Genomic DNA, 25460 nt, shown 5'->3' on the forward strand with positions numbered 1-25460 from the left:
CCTTGTTTATACATTTATGTTTTAACACGTACAGTATTTAGTTATATGCATATATATTTGCAGTAAGTGAGGTAGAGTTAGGGTTGGTGGAGGACATAGAAAGTAATCCGCCACTTGTGCGTGATGGTGGTGGCGCATGTGGGGCCTAGACATGCACCTTCCCATGCATTCTTCACATGGGCCCTTTGGATGGTTTACATTCGTTTTCTTGTGTCCTCTAGCAGCATTAGTTCAGTTATGGCACGGGCCCCATGGGGTGTGCGTTTTTCAGTCATACACGTATTCGTGGTGTGTGCCGTTATTATTAGTACCCAACTGCAATGGTATATGCTCACCATCGTTCATATCATGGGGGCATGATCTCGTGTAATCATACATCCTACAGGCTTTTTGTAATATAAGGGGTTTTATGAGAGAAAAGCATCCTTTGCAAGTAGTCTCAGCATTAATATACAGAGATTGTCTAGCATATAATCGACCATTTTACTGTTCTTTTCATTTGCCTAGGCCTGCTGGCCGGGTCATGCTGGGAACGAAGATACACTGCGGGAGGTGAACTGTTACAATGTTAGTCTATTACGCTAGCTCATATCCGTCGTGTTCGTGGGAACGTGCTCGCAGCGGATCTACCAGGGTGCTGCGGCAACAAGGATGACTGAAACCCTCCAAGGGTGGGGGCCGCGCTACAGTGCGCTGAGCTCACACCATCTTTACCAGACAAAAATGGTTTCTAGGCCTAGCTACGTTTTAATACGTGTGGGCAATTAATACGTGCGGGCAATGTCTCCAGTGGGTGAGCCCTCCACCACCTGGGCCAGGGTGGCAGGAGGGGACGCCCAAGAGAGCCATAGTCCTCACCTGGGGAGAAAGTGCAGGCGAGGGGGGTCGTCTTGGACCAGTCCTCCCCTACAGATCCACGTACCCAGCCAAATCACGTGTGTAAATTCCCACGCACGTACCCTGCCAAATCGCGTGTGGAACTTCCCGCGCACCCCTGAAATACACGTACCCTCCCAAATCGCGTGTGAGACTTCCCGCACACCCCTGAGATCCACGTATCCAGCCAAATCGCGTGTGTGAATTCCCGCACACGTACCCGGCCAAATCGCGTGTGGAACTTCCCGTGCACCCCTGAAATACACGTAGCCTGCCAAATCGCGTGTGATACTTCCCGCGCACCCCTGAGATCCACGTACCCAGCCAAGTCGCGTGTGTAAATTCCCGCACACGTACCCGACCAAATCGCATGTGGAACTTCCCGTGCACCCCTGAAATCCACGTACCCTGCCAAATCGCGTGTGAGACTTCCCGCGCACCCCTGAGATCCCACGCACGTACCCGGCCAAATCGCGTGTGGAACTTCCCGCGCAACCCTGAAATCCACGTACCCTGCCAAATCGCGTGTGGGACTTCCCGCGCACCCCTGAGATCCACGTACCCAGCCAAATCGCGTGTGGGACTTACCGCACACCCCTGAGATCCACGTACCCAGCCAAATTGCGTGTGAAAGTTCCCGCGCACCCTGGAATACACGCACACGTTATTTTTCAGTCAGCGGGTGTCCGTGTTTGTGGGTACCCCTTTGCACGTCATTTGTCCTGGAGGGCCACAGTATAGGACATTCATCATGGCTGTATATAGGTGCTATTTGTTGGCGCACCTTTTGGCGCACATTTATTACAGGCGCTGAGACGCTACCGCCTGCTTTCTTGTGGCGGTCGTGTTTGTGCCTGTGCGCTGGTTTGACTGTGCGCTTTTTTGCCCTATTCGATTCCATGAATACGTGTTGTAGGCGAGCGTGGGGGCGTTCCATGCACTTGCACCCTGTACTTCCCCCGTGACGCCCACATTTTGGCAAGTTGTTCCCCATTCCGAGTGTTACGCCCCGTGTTACGCCTACTTTTGTTGTGTGCGCCGCGCTATGTGCGATTTTCGCTGTGGCCTGTGCGATTTTCGCTGTGAGCTGGCGCACGCCGTTAGATGGCTTGTGCGCCCACGTGCGCCGTGCACTTTTTTAGCGCACATCAATGGTTTTCTCGCGCACAGCCTTCCATGAATCGATGTGCGCTGCTTTTCGTGCGATTTTCGCACTTGCACTGCGATTTTCGCTATTGCACTGCGAATCGCACGTTTTTGGCCACTTGCGCCGCGCTAATTATTCCATGAATCGGCCTGTTTATGCTTAACACTAAAATAACAGGGTCTGCTGTCTGCTGCTTTAGAGGTAATTCATTAAGGCAGTTACTGACATTAAGTTGGCAAAGTTGGCTGATAAGTGGGTCTCCCACCGGCTGTCCCTTGAGGAGTCCAGTGGGAAGGACAAGTACAAATAGAAAGGTACCCCTCAGAAGGGTGAGGAGTCCAAGAAGCAGCCACAGCCTAATCAACCTAAACATTTTCCCTCTAAGGTCCAAAAGTCTAGTGGGGATAAGTCTCATGGGGTTCGAGTAAGAGAAATGGTGCTCCTTCTGCAAAACTGGATCCAGTTCAGTCACTCGCATTCCTGGCACCTGTTTGGATTGTGGGGCCTTGGACCGCAGAAAATGGGACCCCAAGTGTAAAGGTAAGGCACTTGGCATCCAGTCTGGCCTACCCTTTATGCCTGAGGTGGAGGCCACTGTCCTCCCCTCCTCTCCAGGGATCGCCTTTGGTGCTCCTGTAGAGATATCCTTAGTGTCCCTTGGGTCCTGGGACCAGTAATCAGATGTACTGGGTACTATCCCACAGAACTCTAGAATATTTTTGAGAGGTGTCCTCATAAATGGCCAGAATCCACTGGTTTGATAGACACTGGGGCTAGTATGACAGTGGTGGACAGGATCCTGCTCAGGCCAGAGTACTATGAAGGTACTCCTCTGAGAACCACCAGGTTAGTTGGTGGAACTCCCAAATCATCTCGAGCAGCCCTAGTCACCATTCATATTGATGTAAAGACAGCAAAGCTTCCTGTTCTGGTAATGGACAATGTGCCGGCCAACAATTTGTTGGGGAATGACTTGAGCGAAATGGGTTAATCTCAGATGGGTTAACCCTGACTGCTGCTGCAGTCACTAGGTCAAAGGTACAACAGGGTCTGACTGATAGTCAGTTACCAAAACCAAAGGGGAAAACCAAGGTTAAGAGGAAGAGAAAGAAGACCACCTCAGTGAAGGGTGCTCCTTCTCTTCCTGTTATTTCTACAGCACCCACAGTGGCCCCAGCTCCTGAGGGACTAGGCCCAGTGGCGACCCTGAAAGGGGCCCCTAGGGGTCTCTTGTGCTATGGAAACAAGGCAATAACCATACACGAAAAGATGCGCCAGACACGAGGTTCAAATTCCCAATGCTAGGGTTTATTGCAAGCAAAAATAGTCCGAATTGGCCAATTCTGGTCTCATGCCCCATGACGTGAGTTTCCTAGACATCGAGGGACGCAAGAGAGCGAATTCCGTACATCAGTTACATATATACAAAATGCATATCAACAATCAGCTATGTCATGTTTAACACCCTCCTTTATTAAGTTTCTTTGAACTCGGGATGACGATGGACATTTCCGACGGGTATGACAATTATGACACTTCGATGTCTATTCTAGTAACAACGTGCAATTTGGAAAGTGCGGAGGCATCTTTTAGTTGTTGAACAGAACACGGTGGTTCTGTTCTTGGAAGCAAGCTGCACACAGGGGAAGAGCCACATTCCATGCTTTGCTATCTATGAGGTACTATTCGTGTCCTGGGAGCCGACACGCTCTAAAGGGTTTTGCAAAGGGGGGCCGTAGGAAGAGCATAATTCAAGCCTTTAGCTGTTTTATTCTAACATATTCTACCATTGTACGAGACTGGCTGGCAGCTGTGAAGTGATTAAATGCCCTGCAGCTCTCCCTCAAGGCTACAGAGAGGGAGCGTGGGCATTCCTTTCTAGGCTACTCATGAGGAGTTTTCAACAAACTCCTCAATCCCACGACCTTGTCCTTTTCATATTCAGACAACAATGTTAACAGTTGAGCAGAGTAAGCAGAAACCGCAAGAATTGCAAGCTGCAAAGCAGTTTTAGACAGAAAGCAATGCGCAATGGTTAACATGCAAAATGGCGATTCTGCTACGTTTAAAATGGCCGCTTGTTGGTCAAGCAAAACAGTCTATATTTCTATAATTTGGTGCATAAAACAGTTGGCCTATGGCCATCAAGTTACGTCTGTCATGCAAATGAAGGGTATTCACTTTTCCAGATTGACAAACCCTCCTTTTGGCCGTATGCCAAACGTCTTATTCATTCATTTTATCCTCCTCCGATAAGGATAAGTCTGGGGTATCTATGTCTGAACCTTTCATGCTATTATCAGCATCATCTTCATCATTAATGTCTATAGCCATGAATTGTTTTACTGTTTTTGTTTCATCAGTGTCTCTGTTATTTTGGCCATGCGTTTGTTTTCCTCTCGACACCATGTGTACACATCCCTTAGTACATCCATCAGTTATTTCAGTGCAAACTATTGGTAAACAGTGTATGCAACAGCAACATGTTATGAATATACCAAGTACCATCATTAGTATCGAAATTAACTTCCATCCCCAAGACCGCAATAATCCCCAAAACCAGGATCCTATCCCCCAACCCCCTTCTTCAGTAGAGAGTGTGGAATTTAGGACATGTAATTTCCGCATTGCTTTAAATATCGTAGGGGAGTAATCATCTATATACACACAGCATGCAGTTTTTACGAGTTTGCAAACTCCCCCACGATCAACTAATATTATATCGAGAGCCATCCTGTTTTGGAGTGCCATTAGTCTTATTCCTTTTTCTTCTAACGTTATATTCAATAAAATATCCGTTGTTGAATCTATTGTATTTTTTAATATCCTAGACAGTTTTCTTATATTGTAAGAATGTTCTATTTGGGACAAGAATGGTATAAACGATTTGGCTATATCTATTGCTATCATTCCATCCTCGCTACTCCTTTTAGTTCTACCTTTTGTTCATCTAGCTACTTCTGCTGTCTCCAAGAGGAACACTCCTGGAAATAGTAGACCTAGGTAGCATGCACCTCCCCAGTTCCTAGGTAACCATGGATATGCTTTTTTTCCACATATAAAGTAAACAGGGTCCCCTACGTACACGGGTTCTATTTCGTGCTTTAAAGCCACTGTGTTCAGGCAGTTGCTAAACGTTCCTACTTTATAGGAACCCTTTTTCTGTAAACATAGGGGAGCAGTTTCAGGGCTGTGATCCACTGTATAGGCAGGGGGCAAAGCATCTTTATTCCATTCATCCCTCATCCGAAATGTCGTTACTGATGTTTCTTCTGCTGGCGGGGTTGGTCTATTTTGCCTATGTAATCTATCTAGTCTTGTTGGGCCTCATTACGACCCAGGCGGTAAGTTACCGCCTGGGTCGTACCTTTACCACCATGGCGTAAACTACGTTTACGCCATGGTGGTTGGCGGACTTACCGCCCCATTCCGAGGTTGGCGGGGCGGTAAGTCCCCAATCCCCATTTACCCTTCCCCATTCCCATTTCTGCCCCATAGGGCATAATGGGAGTGGGGAAGGCGTTAATTACGCCACCGTAAATTACGGTGGCGTAATTAACAACAAGGTCCCTTAGCGCCATGGATTTTAACACCTGCTAAAAGCAGGTGTTAAATCCTCCATGGCGCTAAGGGACCTCGGAATCAGGCGGTAAGGGTCGGCGCTGTTTACGCTGCCGTAAACCCCTTACCGCCTGGGTCGTAATGAGGCCCGTTGTCTTTCGTGTATTCTTCCTTATGGTGAAAACACGCAAGCTTTATGGAATATGGAACAACCCACAGGTCTCATGATCACTTCCTCAAATTCATTCATATTGGGCTCATCTAGCTGACCCGTATTACTCTTGTTCCATTTCCCAAAGAACATTGCACTCAATGATACTTCACATGAATAAACCAATGGTAACGGTTGTACATACCAGCCTATCCCTTTCCCACCGTGCTGTAGTAAATGGGCACAAACCCAACAATCTTTTTTCTTTGAAACCGCATGGGTCATGTTCATGATGAGCAACAATGTATTGTTGCCGTATCCTTCTCTATGGGCCTCATTCCGAGTACGGCGCTAACCAATGGCGCTATTAACGCCTTGGTTGACGCCGTACCCGGACCGGCAGCGCCTTGGTGGTTGGCGGAATTACCGCCCCATTCCAAGGTTGGCGGGGCGGTAATTCCCCAATCCCCATTTACCCTTCCCCATTCCCATTCTTGCCCCATAGGGCATAATGGGAGTGGGGAAGGCGTCAATTACGCCACCGTAAATTACGGTGGCGTAATTAACATCAAGGTCCCTTAGCGCCATGGTATTTAACGCCTGCTAAAAGCAGGTGTTAAAAGTACCATGGCGCTAAGGGAACTCGGAGTATGGCGGTAAGGGATTACCGCCACCGCTCTCGTTAGCGGTGGCCGCTATCCCTTACCGCCATACTCGGAATGAGGCCCTATGTCTTTCTTCCATTGGGGGCAAAGTACCAGTGATTACATGAACTGGACTTTCTAGTAGCTGCTTTTGGCAAAAGTGTTTCTAATGGGTGCACGTACTCCAGGAACCATAATATAACAGCTGTTATTGTTGGTACTACCACACTTAAGAAACACAGGACCAAATCAGTACCTTATTCCTTTTACCATGCTTTTTCCCTAAATTTACAATCTCTAAATCTATCATCTTTTCAGCAGGGGTGCAGGAGGAGGCTGAAACTGGTCTTTATTTTGGTCTTCATCGTCCTTCTTCTTGCTGGCAAAGTTCATCGCAAATGTCTCTCGTTCTTGATGCCAGAAACGAAAAATGTCACAGTTCAATTCTGCAGCCCTTTCACAGCCTAGATCACCTATCCACTCCGAGCAAGATTAGTTGTTCTTTCTCCCACTGCTCAGACGATTTCTGAGCAGTTCTTTATTGATAGAGTACTATGTGCATCCAGCATGTCCCGCTCTGGCTTAGGACACATGTACTCTATCAGCCTTAGTACTTATGTGCGTCCAGCTTGTCCTGCTCTGGCTCCTGACACATGTACTTTTATAAGCGCACCGAGGAGCCGTGAGTCTTGAATTGTCCGACTTGCACAACTCTCACACTCCTCTCCTCTACGCCCCTGGCTCCTACTCCGTCCGTGAGTGGAACCAAAGGCAAAAGAAAAGCACCAAAGATCTGTGGATCACTTTGCCTGTCGAGGCCGCAAATTATACCGGTTCACTCCTGGTATTGTATGATCCGTGAATAGTGCTGTTGCACTTCCAGTATCAGGCTCAGTGTCAGCCTGTGGCAATATGATGGGTAGCGATGAGCGCCGTGGCAATGATGTAGTTTCTTTCTTTGGCTTTGGTGCATTTGTAGAAACTGGTGGGCGCCAAAGGGGTACACACGTTGTTTCTGCTCGTGTTTGCAATGCAGGGTTTGTGTCGCTCGGCAGTGATGTTGTTTCTGCTGGGCAACGTTGGGGCACTTTTCGCCCTCTCCCCTAACTGGCAGCCTCAGGCTCTGCTTCGAGTTTCACTTCTCGCTCAGGCTGATGCTGTGGCAATGGACTGGCAACGGTTTCTTTAGTTTCCGAGACCGTTTCCCTTCTCTGGTCGTCGGAAGTTGTCAGCAGTCCTGGGAATCTTTTGGCATGTGTCGCGTGGATCCATCCCTTCTGTCCATCTACTCGGATGGCCGTTTGCGTTGCCAAAAGTACTTGGTAGGGGCCGCGCCACCTGGGTGCTAATGCTGTCTTCCGCTCAAAGTTCTTTATTAAGACCCAACTTCCAGGCTCCAGCGAGTGCCCCGGTCTGGTATATCGCACTGGTAACGCCTCCTGCACCAGCTGATGAATCAAACGCAACTTCTGCATTAAAAGGCCAGAGTACGTGCTTAACATAGGATGCTCGACCTCACGTAATGTTTTGGGCTGCGGTGCGTACCACACATTTGCCGGTCTCCCCATTATAATTTCATAGGGGGAGAGCCCAGTCTTAGCCTGCACAGACGTGCGCATGCACAATAGCGCTAGGGGTAATGCATCCACCCAACTCAACTTGCTCCCAGCGCAGATTTTAGCTATCTTTGACTTTAAGATTCCGTTATGTCTCACCACAAGCCCGGCAGAACTGGGATGCCTGGAACTGTGGAATCTCTTCTCTATCTGCAGACCTGCACAGATCTGTAGCACTACTGCGCCCACAAAGTGTGGGCCGTTGTCTGACCACAGGACACGGGGCAACCCAAACCGGGAGAAATATTCCTTCAACATTACTTTTGCCATTGACATGGCAGTACAGTCTTTTAAAGGATATGCCTCCACCCACTTGCTGAATGCACAAATCACCACTAACACATATTTGCAGTTCTGGCACCTTTCCATTTCTATGAAATCAAAATGGATCACCTCAAATGGCACAGAGGGTGGGCCAAAACTACCTACTGGAGTCACGGTTCCCTTCCCTACATTGGGCCTCATTACAACCCAGGCGGTAAGTTCCCTACTTTACCACCATGGTGTAAACTCCGTTTACACCATGGTGGATGGTGGATTTACCGCCCCATTCCAAGGTGAGTGGGGCGGTAAATCCCCATTCCCCATTTACCCTTCCCCATTCCCATTTTTGCCCCATAGGGCATAATGGGAGTGGGGAAGGCGCTAATTACGGCACCGTAAATTACGGTGCCATAATTAGCACCAAGGCGGGTTAGCGCCTTGCATTTTAATGGCTGCTAAAAGCAGGCGTTGAAATGGTAATCAGGCGTTAAGGGTTAATGGCTCCGACGGCGCCGTTAAACCCTTAAGGCCTGGGTTGTAATGAGGCCCATTGTGTTGCAGGCACGTAATACAATTCTGCACTAGCCTTTCTGCATTCTTTTTTATGTGCTCATTTTTCCATACTGTGGATAAATGCTGTACCATCTTCTTCGCGCAAATGTGGGTAGGGATATGCGCCATTGTAACCATTGCGGTTACGTAACAATTTGGCAACATCCAGTTCTTGGTCTCTTTTTCCACCCAACATCCCTCCAAATCTAACTCAGCAGAGCCCTCAGCCCACCCCTGAATCTCTTCGGTCGTGGCCTCAGCCTGCATTTCTTTGACTGTGGCAACTCCATTCTCTATCATACAAGGTACTTCCTCAGTCTGTACTGTCATCATTTTATTTCCCAAATCTGTGGCTGTTTCCTTCGCAATCCTGTCTGCAAATGCGTTTCCGTCTCCCACTTTACATTTACCTTTTTATGCGCCTTTACCTTTTTATGCGCCTCACACTTCACTATAGCTAGGCGCTTTGGAAACGTGAGAGCAGACAACAATCATACAATCAAAGGGCCATGCTGAATGAATCCTGGCCCCATGTGATGTCAAGAAACCCCTCTCAGCCCAAAGTCGGCCAAAGTTATGAACCACGCCAAAGGCGTACTGGCTGTCAGTATAAATATTCACGTTCGAATTCTCAGAGAGTTCACAGGCTCGGGTCAGTGCTATCATTTCTGCGGCTTGTGCCAAATTGTAGGGGATTCTTCTGCTTTCTACAACACTCTCTAGGGTAGTAATTGCATATGTGGCCGTTGATGTGCCATCAGGTAATTTAAAACAAGAGCCGTCACAAAATAACTCCCCATCAGGCTCTTTCTGTGGGATGTCGCTTAAGTCAATTCTTCCCTTTGTTTCTTCTTCAGTGACCATTAAACAATCATGGGGTGGTGATTCATTGTCACCAATTTCTGCTATGGGCAGTGGCATTAATTCTGCAGGATTCAATGCGCTACACCTCATAATTTGGATGTGGGGTGCAAACAAGATGAGCGCATATCTTGTCAGTCTAGCTGAGGTGAGGTGTTGCGTCTGTGTCCTATTTAATAGAACGTCTATAGCATGTGGCACCATCAGAATTAAAGTGTGCCCCAATACCATTCCTTCCGTTTGTTTCACTGACGCAGCAGCCGCTGCGATGGATCGCAAACATCGTGGCAGTGCACGAGCTACAGGGTCCAGCGCGGAAGAATAATAGCCGCACGGCCTATTTCTTCCACCTTGTTCCTGTGTCAAAACCGCCAATGCACATCCTTCACTCTCATTCACAAATAGTCTAAAGATCTTTTTATAGTTAGGAGTGCCTAAAACTGGCGCAGCACACAATGCAGCTTTCAATTCCTCAAACGCTTTCTGACATTCCTCATCCCACTGTAAAGGCATCAGTGCATCCTTTTTAGTTAACTTTATCATCGGCTTCACAATCAAGGCAAAATTACTAATCCACTGCCGACAATAAGAAGCCATGCCTATTACAGCTCTCACTCCTTTTTGAGTTTTTGGAATAGGCATACTAGAAATACTTTCTATGCATTCTGGTGTTAATCTTCTCCCTTCTTTCGAAAGTAGGTAACCCAAATAAGACACCTCCTTCTGATTATACTGGAATTTCTTCAAACTTGCCTTGTGACGATGGGTCGCTAAGTGTGTCAATAGTAATATAGTACTTTCTTTGCAGATCTCTTTTGTGTCAGCAGCTAGTAATAAGTCATCTATGTACTGCAAGAGTACGCAACCTTCGGGTAATTCTAGCATGTCTAGCTGCTCTTTTAGCACTCTGCTGTAAATGCTTGGGCTTTCTGTGTATCCTTGTGGAATGCGTGTGAATGTGAATGAACGACCTCCTAGAGTCAAAACGAACAGATATCTACTGATTTTACCCACTGGAATGCTAAAGAACGCGTTCTTCAGATCAACTACACTAAAGTATTCTGCAGTGACCATTATCATTGTCAGTATCGTTGTGACATCTGGGACCAAAGGGAATTGTGGGTCTACCACTTTGTTTAATGCGCTCAGATCAATTATGAAACGAGAGGGTACTTCATTGCCTCCTTTCTTGTAAACTGGAAGAATCGGGCTGTTACACGTGCTACCTGCAATTTCTTCAACCACCCCCAATCTCACCAGGTCAGTAACAATACTTTTTAATCCCTTCTCACCTTCAACAGAAATTTTATACTGGGGAATTCGTGGTAGTGTGACACCTTCTTTCAAAGTTATTTTTGCTGGCTCTATTTTCAAGCATCCTACATCGTTATCATGCATTGCCCACAGACAGGTTGGTACTCTACTTAGCTCTTCTGGTAACGCTTTTGACATAAATTCCATCACCGGTGCATCGTGGGGCCACATCGTGAGGAACACCCCATCTGCCGTACAATGTATGACTGCCCCCAATTTTCTCAACAAATTTAATCCTAGCAAGTTCTCTCCACAATTTTCTCTCAGAAGAAATGGACACTGTTCCGTAAATGGTCCTATTGTAATTGGGACAGCTTCGGACATGGGGTTAATTACTGGTGTACCTGCGAACCCTACAGAAACATTCTTTTGCCCCGACAGTCGGATCTCCGGAACCAAGTGGTGGTCTATCGAGCACTTCTGTGCCCCTGTATCTACAAGGAAACGGTGCTCCTTATTCCCGACTCTCATTTCTACGTAGGGTCCTCTCTGATTCACGGGAATAGACACTGGTTCCGACCCCTGCCGTGGGCTGTCCTATCGCGAAAATAACACATCGTCCGATGTGTAGTCACGGCTGCTCCTATAATACGTGTTTGGCTGTGTATCAAAAATATTCCCATTTCCCCCTCGGTGTCCTCCACTCTGATCATTTCTCTGTTGGCCCTGCCCGCCCTGACTTTGATTCGAAACACTTTGGTTCAATGCCTGGTTCTGTTGCGCTTGGTTTTGACCATAGGATTGGTTTTGAGTACCTCCATTGGTATATCCCTGCTGCTGCTGCATGCTATTTCTGCTTGGGCCGTTTGACCCCTGATGTCCTCTATGAGGCCTTCTCTGACCAAACCCACCTCTATTCTGTAGGTGCGGGCATTGCGCTCTCCAGTGTCCTTCCCCCTTACAGTGCACACATTGATTTACTCCCAATGACACCCCATGCATATTATTCAAATTTCCTCTGCCTTGTGCATTTCCTCTACCTCTATTGTATCCAATGACCTGCTGCAGTAACACTCCTACTATCGTTCGCATCGCTTCTTTTCTCATCTCCAATGGGTACCCATCACATATCTCACTTACTTCCTTCACTGACTTTCTTTTGTTCGACATCCATCGCATTGTTTCCCCCACCCATACCTGCAATCTTTGTTTATCACCTATTTGTCCCGGTACCGGCAAATGCTTTGTACCACCTGAAAAAACTCTCGGCCACGATTTTTGCATATACAACCTCGACGCCTCCTTCCTACCTGTCTTAATACACTCACTACTATATTCAGGTGTTGCAAACATCTCAGCATATCTGTCTTCCATTTCATTTTTCACTTCAATGAGTTTGTGCACATGTTTTCTTACATCCTCATCTTTTTGCTCACTACGTGCTAACTTATTCAAATCTAACAATCGCTGTGGCGGTAAATTCCCAAGTATCTTTTTCCATTCTCCCACCAAAATTTCCCCCATGCATTCCAACACTACCTGTCTTTCGTTGCTTCTTCGGTACCCATACAATGAGGCCAATGCTGCCGTCCCATCGTTTCCTTCTATGTACATTTCTGCCTCTTGCCGTAATTCAATCTTTCTTTCTTTGCTGATCGCGCTTCGAGTTACCCGTCCAAATCCTGTTCCTTAAGCCCCGCCTCTCGCCTCCCCGGTCTCAATTTCGACTTTGGGAGGTGCAGATGGTGCTGAATCTGTCTCTAGAGCGGGAGGTGCGGATGGGACAAGTGACACAGGTGGCATCTGTGAAGGGCCTTCCTGGGTGCTGGGTCTGCGCTTGTGGGAAAGCTGTGGGTGGGGCTTGGGTTAATGCTTGCGTGAGGGGAAGTGCTTGGGCTATGGGAGGGGGTACGAGAGCTACTGGCTGGGCCTGCGCAGTCACTACTGGCGTGTTTGGTTTTGATTCTGGTTTTGGGCCTTGACCCGTGTTCGTTAACAAATGTTCCATTAATTCGTCTGCTATGTGTAGTTCCCGCTGCGGGTATATTCCTTCTATGTTCATTTGGTCACGTCTCCCTTCCCGTCTTAGACTTGCCGTCCACTCCTCCTCCTCCTTTCCTTCTGCTACCTCAAACTTCGTTTTGTGCCTACGCGCATGCTTCTCTTTACTCCTAAGTCGGAGCATTGCTTCCCTCCTCCAATCTTTGACAGTCTCAAAAGCTGCGGGTCGTGCTTTTTTCCTAATCAGCACCCTTTCTAGGTTATCTATCCTCGCAATCTCAAAGCTACCATTAAACGGCCACTGATGGTCGGGTTGCTTTCTAGTTTGCCTATGCCAAATTTCAAAAAATATTATCGCATCCACACCATATTTTGCATACATGTCATAAGCCAGCGTTCCCCCAGGCGGTGCACTTTGGCCATATTCCAAGGACTGTCTACCGCAGCTGAAAAGCCCCGCTAAAGTGGACAGTACTCCAGGCATGTTTCTTTGACCGTCCCCTTTGGTTAGCTAACCTTTAACTGGACGTTTGAATTTGCAAAATCAACACTCTACCAAAAATCAGGTTTTTTATTTGAATCGGGGAATGACTCATCTGATAAAACAAGTCGCCTGTTCTAACGCAACCTCTCCCAACGTCGTGTCTGCGCTTCTCTGGCTTCTGCCTCATCTCGGGACCCTCGCCTCCTTTGCCCTCTGGCCTGGTACGTCGATCAGGTATCAGATGTGTGCAGATCTGCGGAAGGAATCTCTCCTCACTTCTAGAGGGCGCCCGGTACACCTCTTGATCCCGGCCTGATCGTCCCGTCCTCGCCGTTCTTCCGCCTTTACTCCGTTACAACGTATACGATGGGGCAAGTGGGGGAGGGTCCATATTCGGGAGCCATCTTGAAAGGGGCCCCTAGGGGTCCCTTGTGCTATGAAAACAAGGCAATAACCATACACGAAAAGATGCGCCAGACACAAGGTTCAAATTCCCAATGCTAGGGTTTATTGCAAGCAAAAATAGTCCCAATTGGCCAATTCTGGTCTCACACCCCGCGACGTGAGTTTCCTAGACCTCGAGGGACGCAAGAGAGCGAATAACATACATCAGTTACATATATACAAAATGCATATCACACAATCAGCTATGTCATGTTTAACACCCTCCTTTATTAAGTTTCTTTGAACTCGGGATGACCATGGACATTTCCGACGGGTATGACAATTATGACACTTTCGATGTCTATTCTAGTAACAACGTGCAATTTGGAAAGTGCGGAGGCATCTTTGAGTTGTTGAACAGAACACGGTGGTTCTGTTCTTGGAAGCAAGCTGCACACGGGGGAAGAGCCACATTCCATGCTTTGCTATCTATGAGGTACTATTTGTGTCCTGGGAGCCGGCACGCTCTAAAGGGTTTTGCGAAGGGGGGCCGTAGGAAGAGCATAATTCAAGCCTTTAGCTGTTTTATTCTAACATATTCTACCATCGTACGAGACTGGCTGGCAGCTGTGAAGTGATTAAATGCCCTGCAGCTCTCCCTCAAGGCTACAGAGAGGGAGCGTGGGCATTCCTTTCTAGGCTACTCATGAGGAGTTTTCAATGAACTCCTCAGTCCCGCGACCTTGCCCTTTTCATATTCAGACAGCAATGTTAACAGTTGAGCAGAGTAAGCAGAAACCGCAAGAATTGCAAGCTGCAAAGCAGTTTTAGACAGAAAGCAATGAGCAATGGTTAACAGGCAAAATGGCGATTCTGCTACGTTTAAAATGGCCGCTTGTTGGTCAAGCATAACAGTCTATATTTCTAAAATTTTGTGCATAAGACGGTTGGCCTATGGCCATCAAGTTACGTCTGTCATTCAAATGAAGGGTATTCACTTTTCCAGATTGACAACCCTTGACTAAATTCCAGAGGGAGAAGAGCCAGAGGACCCTCCTCAGGGAGAGGTACTCAACCCAGTGGATCACCTTGACCTTCAATAATGTCTACTGGATGAAGGTGGGCCTTCTAGGGAGGATTTCTGTAAGGGTCAAAGAGAGTGCCACTCTCTTTAGGGATTAAGAAAATTGGCCTAAACCCAGGCACAAGGGGAAGTGTCTAGGACTTTTAATATTTTCTGGGAGGGTGAGCTCCATTACAGTGAGTCCACTTATCTGGATCCTGGTAAAGTCAAGAGTTTGGTTTTACCCCAAGTACACAGGTTCTTCCTTTTGCAGTTGGCACATGAGGTACACTTAGCTGGTCATCTTGGGACCAAGAAGACTAAGCAAAGGCTCTCAGCCCACTTTTATGGGCCCAGAATGGGACTAGAAGTGAAAGCTGACTGCAAGACATGTCCCACTTGTCAGTTGTCTGGCAAATCTGGGTGCAGTTTCATAGCCCCACTGCAGTTTATGCCAGTGGTTGGCACAGGGTTTGACAGGGTGAGCATTGACATTGTTGGTCTCCTTGACCCTCCAACATCAGGTTGACACCGGTTCATCCTGGTACTGGTAGATCATGCCACCAGGTACTCTGAGGCTATACCCTGAGGCTATATCACTTTGGATCATAACAACAAAGGTGGTTGCCAGGGCCCTCCTAGGTATCTTTACCAGAGTTGGTAAAAGGTGATCTCTGACAGAGGAACCAACTTCATATCTAGTTACATTCAAGCTATGTGGAATGAATGTGGTGTAACCTATAAATTCTCCACCCCTACCATCATCAGACCAATGGTCTGGTTGAGAGATTCAATATAACTCTCAAGGGCATGTTAGGTGCTTTGGAAGAGCCCCTAAGGAAGAAATTGAATACCCTTCGACCATGCCTGGTGTTTGCTTACAGAGAGGTGCCTAAAGAGGGTGTTGTTTTCAGCCCCTTTGGCTCATCTTTGGAAGTCCAGTGAGCGGGCCCCTTGCCTTCGTACAAGAAGGTTTGGAAGCCACCCCTCCAGGTCCTGCCATGCAAGTGGGGGGATTGTCCATTAGGCCTAAGAATGAGGATGGCACAGATGATGGGACAAGCATCAGCAAATCCTATGGCTAGCCATGAATTGAACAAGTACTGGCATGACCTTAAATCCTCACAAGTGGATTGGACTCTTGGTCAGGAGTTGCTTGTGAAGGAGCCTACCAAGCCTCGAGCTTTGGCAGATAAGTGGACAGGACCCTTCAGGATAATCTCTAAGATGGGGGAAGTCAATAATCTGGTGGACATGTGTATTCCTGGGGTAGGTCCTTATGTCTTCCATGAAAACAGTCTCAAGCCTTTTCACAGAAGAGAAGAGGATGAGAATGAGTCATTTCCGGATTTGTTGTATAGCAACCCTCAGGCTGACACCAGAGTAGCTGAGGACCTGCTGGGCTTTGCTCCAGCAGGATGTCCCTCTATTCTCATGGATACCAGGCCTCACCTCATGGTATAGGCACGATATTCACACTGGTGACAGTTTACCTGTCCAAAACAGATGCTACAGGATGTCAGACACTGTGAAGAACCACATCCAGGCAGAGGTTGGCAAGAAACAGGACATGGGTGTCATTGAACCCTCAACCAGCCCCTGGCCCAGCCCTGTGGACCTTGTCCTGTGTGGGAGTGAGGGGCCATCAGGCCCTTCGTGTCCTTTACTTCTGCGTACAAAAACTCGTACCAAGTACCTCCAGTGATGGGTTCGCCCCTCGCCCTTATGCGATGTCGACTTCGGTTAACATTCGCGTAGATGGGACCACTGCGCAGGACACAGAGCATCCATTTTTGTACCCCCTTTCGACTCCATCTTGGTGACTAGGCCTCACTGCGATAGTACAAAAATGCTTCTCTTCCCTTTCTCGCAACGGCGAGAAACACAGGGTACATGGCCCCCACCATCATTCCCACTCTGACTGGAAAACTGCAGCTCCATTCTCACGCTGAAGCCGGAGGTGCTTGCAACGAATAATAAATGTAACACATGACTCTTCCTCTGAGATCACTGTCCTGCATGTGAACTAGCATGAGCTAAGCACATAGCTTGTCCATCTCCTCAAACGTGTCCTTGCCCCCCGCACCCTCGCCAGTGGAAACTTACTGCTATTGTGACCCTGAGTCACTGCAGGATATTCTTGTCATGTACCAGACCACTGACCACACCATGATGCCCACCCAGCAGATCCCCAACTAACATTAGACCACTGCTGCAGTATATCGTTGCCTACCACTAACAAATGCCACATACCAGAGATTCTTGTGAGCACAGACCCCCACTTCAACCCGTGTATTATAGTGGTCAAGACCCTTAACCTAAGACCTGTATAATCCAATGTTATTGATAGTATAGATATATGTGTGATTTTTATAGAGACATGATAAACTACTGAAAGACCTTGAACAATTGTTATTTAGTGCATGCATTTTTGAGAATATATTATGTTAGCTTAGATAGTGACCACCCTGCTTCACAGCGACCTGACCTTCACCCATTCGGAGCACAGATATCTGACATCCATCCTCCTGCCAACCAAGCAACCAACCCGGAGGAAGAGATGCCACCCACACCTAAGGCAACACACGAACTGACCAATCCGGGACCAACGTAGTATCCTATGTTAGTTGCGTCACTTCACTTATAAAAATGTATTGTAACGTTAATTTGGTCAGAGCGCTCTCAGAGATCTTTTGAATGCCATTCATTAGATAAACCTTGCCTTGAACTCTCGGAGCCTGCTCTCTTTGCCTTATTCCCTGTCAGGGTTGTGTCTGTTTTATTCTTTTGCACTTGTAGGACGGGGAGGGCACAAACATTTGGTGACCCCCTGCGACATGATTTGGAGAGGTGCCTCGAGGCCCGCACTGTGCGGCGAGATCCGAGATGCCTCCCAGCAAAACTGTCGCTTCCGCGGCCGACCAGCCTGTGCACACTACAAGAAAGGGTCAAGGGTTCCCGGTTGACAAATACCCGACTGAAAAGCTGCTCGCCGAGGTGGGCCACGGCTTGGTTGGGGTGCGGACCTGACTAGGGTCAGACCGTGAACAGTGGCCCTCGAATTACCTGATTGAACACGTGAGTGCCGGTTGCGAAGGTTCCCAAGGAAAAGTAAGGGGGAAAATAAGGGAACAAGGGAACAGGTGATAGTGGGTTAAAGCCGAGAGTAGGGACTGCGTGAGTGATGCTGAGGCTTTTCTGGTCTGCCCTTTATATGGCCATTAGGTTTTGTGAAAAGTGAGAAGAAGAAGAGAAGAGGTATCCTAGCCCGAATGGGGTAGAAGGCAACGCCGCGTAGCATTGTCTCGTCCAGTGCAGGTAAATAAGTGAAGATAAAGAGAAAATAGTAGGAGTCTCGTATATTGAGTAGACTCGGAGTAGATTATTTAGAATATTCTTTTTCTGTGTAAGTAAGAAATTCTTGGGAAAGGGTAAGAGGGGAAATAAAGGCGTGCAGGTGGTGCATGTGCATGTTATGTGTTATATGTTTTTTGCTTTTTGTCCATTTTTTGTCACATATGTCAAAATATTTTACATAATTTGTTGGTAAGGGGTATACATGCGAAAGTGAACTGTTGAAATTGGAAATGCAATAATTACAAAGGTAACATTGAATATTGATACACAATACCTGCCAATAATTGAGAAAAACTTGACATATTGTTGATCTATACAAGGGGACAGGTGGTTGGAGTGTGTGATTAGAGGGAGGCTCAGGTGCAAGCACACATATAAGTGAGGGGAGAAACATCGTCATGGGGGGAATAACACCGTTAGCTCATATTTGCCAGCACCTCCCACTATATAGTGATAGGATACAAAAAGACCACAATCAGTGGGTGACGGAGATAAAAGGAGACAGCGTGACACCAATTTGGCCAGAGGGAGGGTCGTTTGACAAAAGGGTATTAGATTTAGTGTCCACGCACTTATTGGCGAGATATAAGGGGAAACAGTTGCAGAATAGAAGGGAAGTATTGGACCTGTGGCGAATGTTCAAGCAAATTGCCCCCACAGCAGAGGAAAGTACAGAAAAAACAATCGAAAAACAGAAAACGCAGGAAGTGGTAAGCTGAACTCCAAAGGTTGAGTGCACAACAAACACAGCCGAGAATGACACAACCAAAATATACCCCTTAATGACAAGACCGGCAGTAGGCTACAGCGAGCCTCTGTATATACCAGCGTGCCCCAACCCCACTCCCTCAAATGGGGCGGTAGCCACGGCGCCACCGCCGTACAATAAAGGAGGCCTTTATGGCCCGACAAGTGCACCCCCTGTGAATTTAGCACGATTAACCGGAGAGTTAGACCACCAGCTAGCGCATGCACAAATAGAAATAACGCGGCTAAGGGCACTGTGTGACCGAGGCCAAATGCTACCGGGGGGAGGGAAGTACCACCGTTGTCCGTAGCAGATCTCACACCCCTGCTAAGTTCAACAGGGGAATTGGCCCCAGCAATGCCAGAGCCAGCACAGTCTGTACTTTCTCAGGGAACACCTGCATCACAAGGGCGAGTTCCTGTTCCATCTGAATGATAAACCAGTGAGAATTATACGCTCAGCCACCCCAGAAAGCCAGCGCAGAGAAGGACAAGAGGAGAATGGTGAGCAAGAAGAGGAAGTAGAAGAGGTGTGGAGCGATCTAGACGAATATGAGAAAGGGGTGACAGCTGTAGGATACCCACTGCCACATCATTTCGATGACATGGATCCATGATCACCCCCAAGATGGCAGGGTAGATTAAGGGAAAGAGTAGGGAATATGTTGGTGAGTAAGATGAAGAAAGGGACGGTAAGTAAAACAGGAAAGAAACACAAGTTGCAGATGCTGTTAATACATAAGGGATCAGGTAAGCCACATTATATTCCGTGGGCCCAAATGGACAAAAACAACCTGTTGAAACTCCTCCCCCCACTAGCGGGAGGGGCGGGGAAATGGATACATGCATTCAAGAAGAACACGGCAGGAGTACCACTAGCGATAGGTGATGTGAAAAGCTTGCTAGTGTCCGCTGTTGGTGATCAGGCAGACGCAGTGTGGTAGAAGGCGGGGTTCCCATGAGTGACGATTATTTGTGACCGCCACGATGAATCGCCCTTCAACAATGTTCGAGCACAAATATGGGACGCATTGCGGTGCACATTTCCAGAAATTCCAGATTTACATTTAGTAATGCAATGTACGATGGAGGAGAATGAGGATCCTATGCAATTCATACTGCGGGTGCAAGACTTGTGGAGAAGCGAAACTGGTATGGCGTGGAACCAATCCACCGCCTTGTTCTATTTTATCATCAAGAACGGGCTCCCGAAGGAGGTACAGAAAGCCTTGGACAAAATAGCTGGGATAGAAGCCAAGGGTTGGCCTGAAATTCAGAGTAAAATTGTGCACAACTGTAGGAGGATCAAAGAGAGAGAAAAGGAGATAGCACAAAAAATGTTGGCAGACAAAGCGAAACTGGTGCAGAACAAATTAGTGAAGGTCGCTTCCATAAACGCCAGCGTAACCGCTGATAGAGAGAACGAGGAGGATGAAAGTGCGGGAAACAGACCAGTTGGGATAGCAGCGCTGTGGGCAGCAGGAGACCAAGAATCGTGGAACGGAGAAGAGCCACACAGAGAACCACAGTGGCAAGAAAGACCGGCGAGAGGAAGAGGAGGGTACCATGGCCAGAGAGGGGGGTTCAGAGATATGGGGAATAGAGGATTCGTTGGGCAAGGGATGAGAGGGGGACAGCAAGGGTCATGTTGGAATTGCGGGAGATGGGGACATTATTCAAGAGATTGCAGAATGCGGCCTTCAGGGTATTTTCAAGGGCAGCCACCCATGGACAATGAACAGGTATGGGGATGCCCACACCTAGGTAGCCCCTATGGATTACCAATGGGAGGGGGAAGACCACAGGACCAGTGCCATAACGAACACCAAATGCAACAAAGACAGCCACCCCCACAACCACATCACAGTGCATCACAGCCCATGGCAAGACAAAAAACAGTAGGGAATGCCAGCAATACCAGTTTTGCAACAGCTGCAAACAGTGCACCTGCACCATTCCGTGGCGTAATAGTAGTTGGAGATAATGTCTTTTCAGTGCCAGGACAAGAAAGGTACGCAGATTAGGACAGCCCACAGGGAGCACTTGCATGTCCAGTCCTATCCACCACCCTACGTGCAGAAGAGGAACCACTAGTGGGGGCAGAGATAGGAAACAAGCAGTTTATCTTTATGGAAGACTCAGGAGCGGAAAAATCATGTCTTATGGAATGGCGGTTTGCGCTCTCAGGCAGGAATTTGGAAATGCAGGGGTTCTCTGAGGCAATTTTAAAAGTTCCTTACACCAAAGATCTTGATATAACGGTAGGGGGAAAAACAGTGCGTGCACCTTTACTGAACCACGAAGACGTGCCAATCAACTTGCTGGGTAGAGATTTGCTAAGTAAATTGAACATGACCAATTCATTTACAGAGCGGGGAATAGTGTGTTCCATCCCAGGAGTAGGCCCAGTACGGGCAATGTTGATGATTAGTACAATGATGAATGAAGTTGTAGTGCGAGGGATACCCATTGACATAGATATGTTTATCTATGGCATCAGGATATTAGCCCGAGAAGTACCTGAGATAACTAGAAAAGAATGGAGGACACCATCAGACTTTATATTCCGCCCAATTGCAAATACAGATGTCGTGCCAGGCACGATAATGTCCATAGACATCAAGGCAGTTCAGGTATCGGGTAAACGTATTGTGGTCATAGGCTTGGACACGCATGGGTGCGAGTGGAGAACTGTGTTATGCATAGATCCGAATGTAATGCTAAGAGACATAACTGACGAAGAATTATTCACTGATAATGAGGACGATGGAGAGATAATAATGGAAATAAGCATACCGTGTGACATCTTGATCCAGTACAGACAGGTACACAACCCACTTATGGCTAGTGTTAATGCCCCACCGACAATATTTGAGGAAGACATGGCAAAAGTGGCACCAGAAATTTGAACTACAGGCCCCAATGATGTAGGGTTACTACATGAAGTGACACCAATAAAGATAAAACTCAAACCAGGTGACATACCGCCAAGAGTGAAACAATACCCGATATCCAGAGAAGCAGAGGAAGGGATTAGGGAGACAATAAATACACTCCTGAACCAAGGTATCATAGTGCCATCAAGCTCCCCGTGTAACACGGCTATTTTTCCAATAAAAAAAGCAAAAGGAGGCGCGAGGAGGATGATCCAAGATCTCCGCCCACTCAATGACATCATTCAAAAAGAATTCCCGTTAGTGCCAAACCCGGCATCAATACTGTGCAGTATACCCAAAGAATCCACATGTTTCACTGTGGTTGACTTGAAGAATGCTTTCTTCTCCATACCACTTGGCCCAGGATCGCAGTAACGTCTCTTACGAGTTAATAATGTACTGGGCTAGGGTTCGCGCCAGGTTCATTCCTAATTTATATATCTTGTGCATGTGGTTTACTTCTTAATACATTTACTAACAATTACTACTATTCTCTGGATTCGACTTTACACTCTTTGCACATTTACTTCAATGCAGGTCAAACAGATGTTTTCGCATATGATGTTTAAATAGCATTATCATTCTTGTATACTTGTAGGTTAACATCGCCGATTTGAATAATCCCCTGATCCCTAGGTCAACAAAGGACAAGGTCTACATGACCCTAACATGTAGCCTGCAGGCAGGTTGGACATTAACTCGTCTACAAAGGTTGAAGAGGTTAAAGTAAGAACAATAGAACACAGGTTGGCCATTTTAGGCCACAGGGTGACTTTGCACGACAAGCCAAAATGGCAGCTTTAACCTAAAATGGAGGCTTGATTAACTTAAGGTCAAGACCTTGCAATACGGATTTCCTCACAAAGCGACTGGGCATAGGCCAACATATACAATGGAGACGAAACAATATTATATCAGTTTCGACAATATCACATACGACATCACGTATGGCATCATGAGTGACAAAACAGGTACAGCAGATCATGTGTACAAGAAATAGAGTTGTATCATTGAAAAGCGTGTTTCTGCATGTACAGGTGGATTCAGGTGCAAAGCTTGGTTAGAGTCTGCATTTTAAAATGCTGTCCATTTACAACCATGGCATTCTTACACATCAAAGTTACTCTGTGGTGATTGAGAATTCACCATGATTAGCTACTCTAGAACCTTTATCACTCTGTTTTAAAAAGCAGTCAGCTATGTAAAGGAGGCATTTGAGTTCTCCAATAATGGATTAGTAGCCCAATCTGCAGCACCTGCTCTGCAGTGGCACAGAGCAGGTTCAGAGGTCATGAGTGCTCATTTGACAGCTGCAGTGATAGCCAAGTCTCTGCAGTTGAGGGACTGGATTTAAGATATGCACTTTTGTTCAAATGCCCCATATTTATACGTATACTGACATGATGGCACATCAAACGCTAAATATAAGCCACCATCTGTTTTCCCTACACCTCTATCTTTCCTTCCTGTCCCCTTCACTTCCTATAGCACAAAGCACTTATGTGTGGTGTCAGAAAGAAAAGTCCACTTATTCCAAGGACATCATTGAGTCTCACACTCCTTTGTTGATTTACTCTTGAACAAAAATCTGAGGAAGAATTCATTGGACCTCTGTAGGGGACAAGTCCTAACTGAAGCCCTCCACTGGCGGTGAAGATTGTTCAAGGCAAAGGCAAGCACTGCTCCCTAACCATTCCAAAGGTGCATCAGGGGTGACCTGCTGCTGGAGCAACACTTGCCTCTCTGACAATCACAACAGTATAAAGGACGTCACCATGTTGAAGGACCCTTGCAATTTTGGACCATCTCCTCCATGTTTGAGAGCTTGAGTAGAAGGACTACATCTTATCCATGAGTACCAGGATTTGGACTCACACCAACTTGAGAGTCAAGACAACCAGAATCCCTGTATGTTTGCCGTTGATTTGATTCACACCATGATTCATGCGTGTTCAACCCTGTGGAACCAACAGGAACCTCTGGTGCTGCCTGGACTGGAATTGTGCAGCCAGTCACCAGTATCTTCACCGTCGAACTGACTGTCGAACTGACTCTGGTGGTGCTCACAATGCTCCTTCATTGAGTATATCTTTGAACTGTAGCAAGCCTCTGTTCAACCCCACTCCATCCCAGCTGTTCCCATCACCTGCTTGGCTCACACCAACTGCTTATTGCCAGACCGTGTCTTTAACCGCTTGAAGCTTGAAGCATTGCGTTATGAATTGATACAACACCATGGCCAATGAACAACCCAAACTGGCTTCACATTGAGTTGCTGCCTCATCGTACCGCACCTTATATCTTCAGGATCACAGTTTCAATCCCTCAGCAGACCTCAACTGGTACTGCTAGAGTATCACGCACCAACCCTAACGAGCAGTTGTCATGTACTAAACCAGACAAATCTTCGAACTGACCCTGTCTACTAATCAGAAATGCCTTGCTGGAACGTCACTCTCGGACTGCTCTGAGCTACCATTTCAAACCAGCTGGATGCCCGTTCCCCACTTGAGATTGCACAAACTGCTGCAGTCGAACTTGGATAGACCGGCTCACACAGCAAGAACAACCCTGTTTTGATTTGGTCAAACTGACAAGAACCACAAAAAGGTATTATTTACATTTACCTGCAACTCGGTCCAATTGTGGGCCCAATGACTGGCCAAGTCAATTACAATACCTTTTTGCACGAGACCAAATCCTTTAAACGAACATTATGGTTATTTCTAGCCTTTCCCCCCGATTCATTACCCAGAGTGTTGTATCTTGCAACATTTGCATATTCAGTGTTCTTTCCTCAGGTGTGGGTTTTGTGTAAGGTTTTTCTAGTTAGTTATTTTTGCAAATGGATTGTTAATTAACGCATTTATTTTTTTTAGAACCTTCATAGGGCATTGCCTTTATTTTGGACTGTTGTTGTTTGGGTTGCTACTGGATCACATTCACATCCCTCTTGAGAGCAAAGCCTTCCCTCGGCCCACATTACCACAAAAGGTGAAGGAGGTATATCTATCTGTGCCTGTTTTACCTTTATGTTTTGTATTTTGTAGCAGTTTGAGAGTTGAGTAGGTGCTTTAGCCACTACTCACACTTCTACTCCTGTGGGACAGAAGTACTTTTGTCACAATATAATTACCATATGTGGATATGTCAGAAACAACAACCACAATCACCACTAAGCCACCCAAGAGGAGAATGGACACCCAAAAACCAAGACATGCACAGCAACAGACCACAAGTTAACACATTCACTGAACCATCAATGACAACCCATTGCAAAATGCAAGTATCCCCATTTTGGACAAAAATCACCATGCCAAACACTCACAGCTGCAGACCATCCAACACACCCATGAACAACTCAACCAATATGCTGATGCACTTCAGCACTAACAACATGATGCCATGTGTCTCGATATAAAGTCACACAGTGTCACTCGACACCTCCCAGAACTGGAAATGCATCCCTGCGACCTGGCAATAGTGCTATATGTGTCAGAATGGCACGATGATGCTGCAGATGCCGCTGCTGCACCACAGCCAAGGAGGCCATGGAGGGAGC

Source organism: Ambystoma mexicanum, chromosome 5q, assembly GCF_040938575.1.
Source record: "Ambystoma mexicanum isolate Mex_15411 chromosome 5q, UKY_AmexF1_1, whole genome shotgun sequence".
Classification (NCBI taxonomy): domain Eukaryota; kingdom Metazoa; phylum Chordata; class Amphibia; order Caudata; family Ambystomatidae; genus Ambystoma; species Ambystoma mexicanum.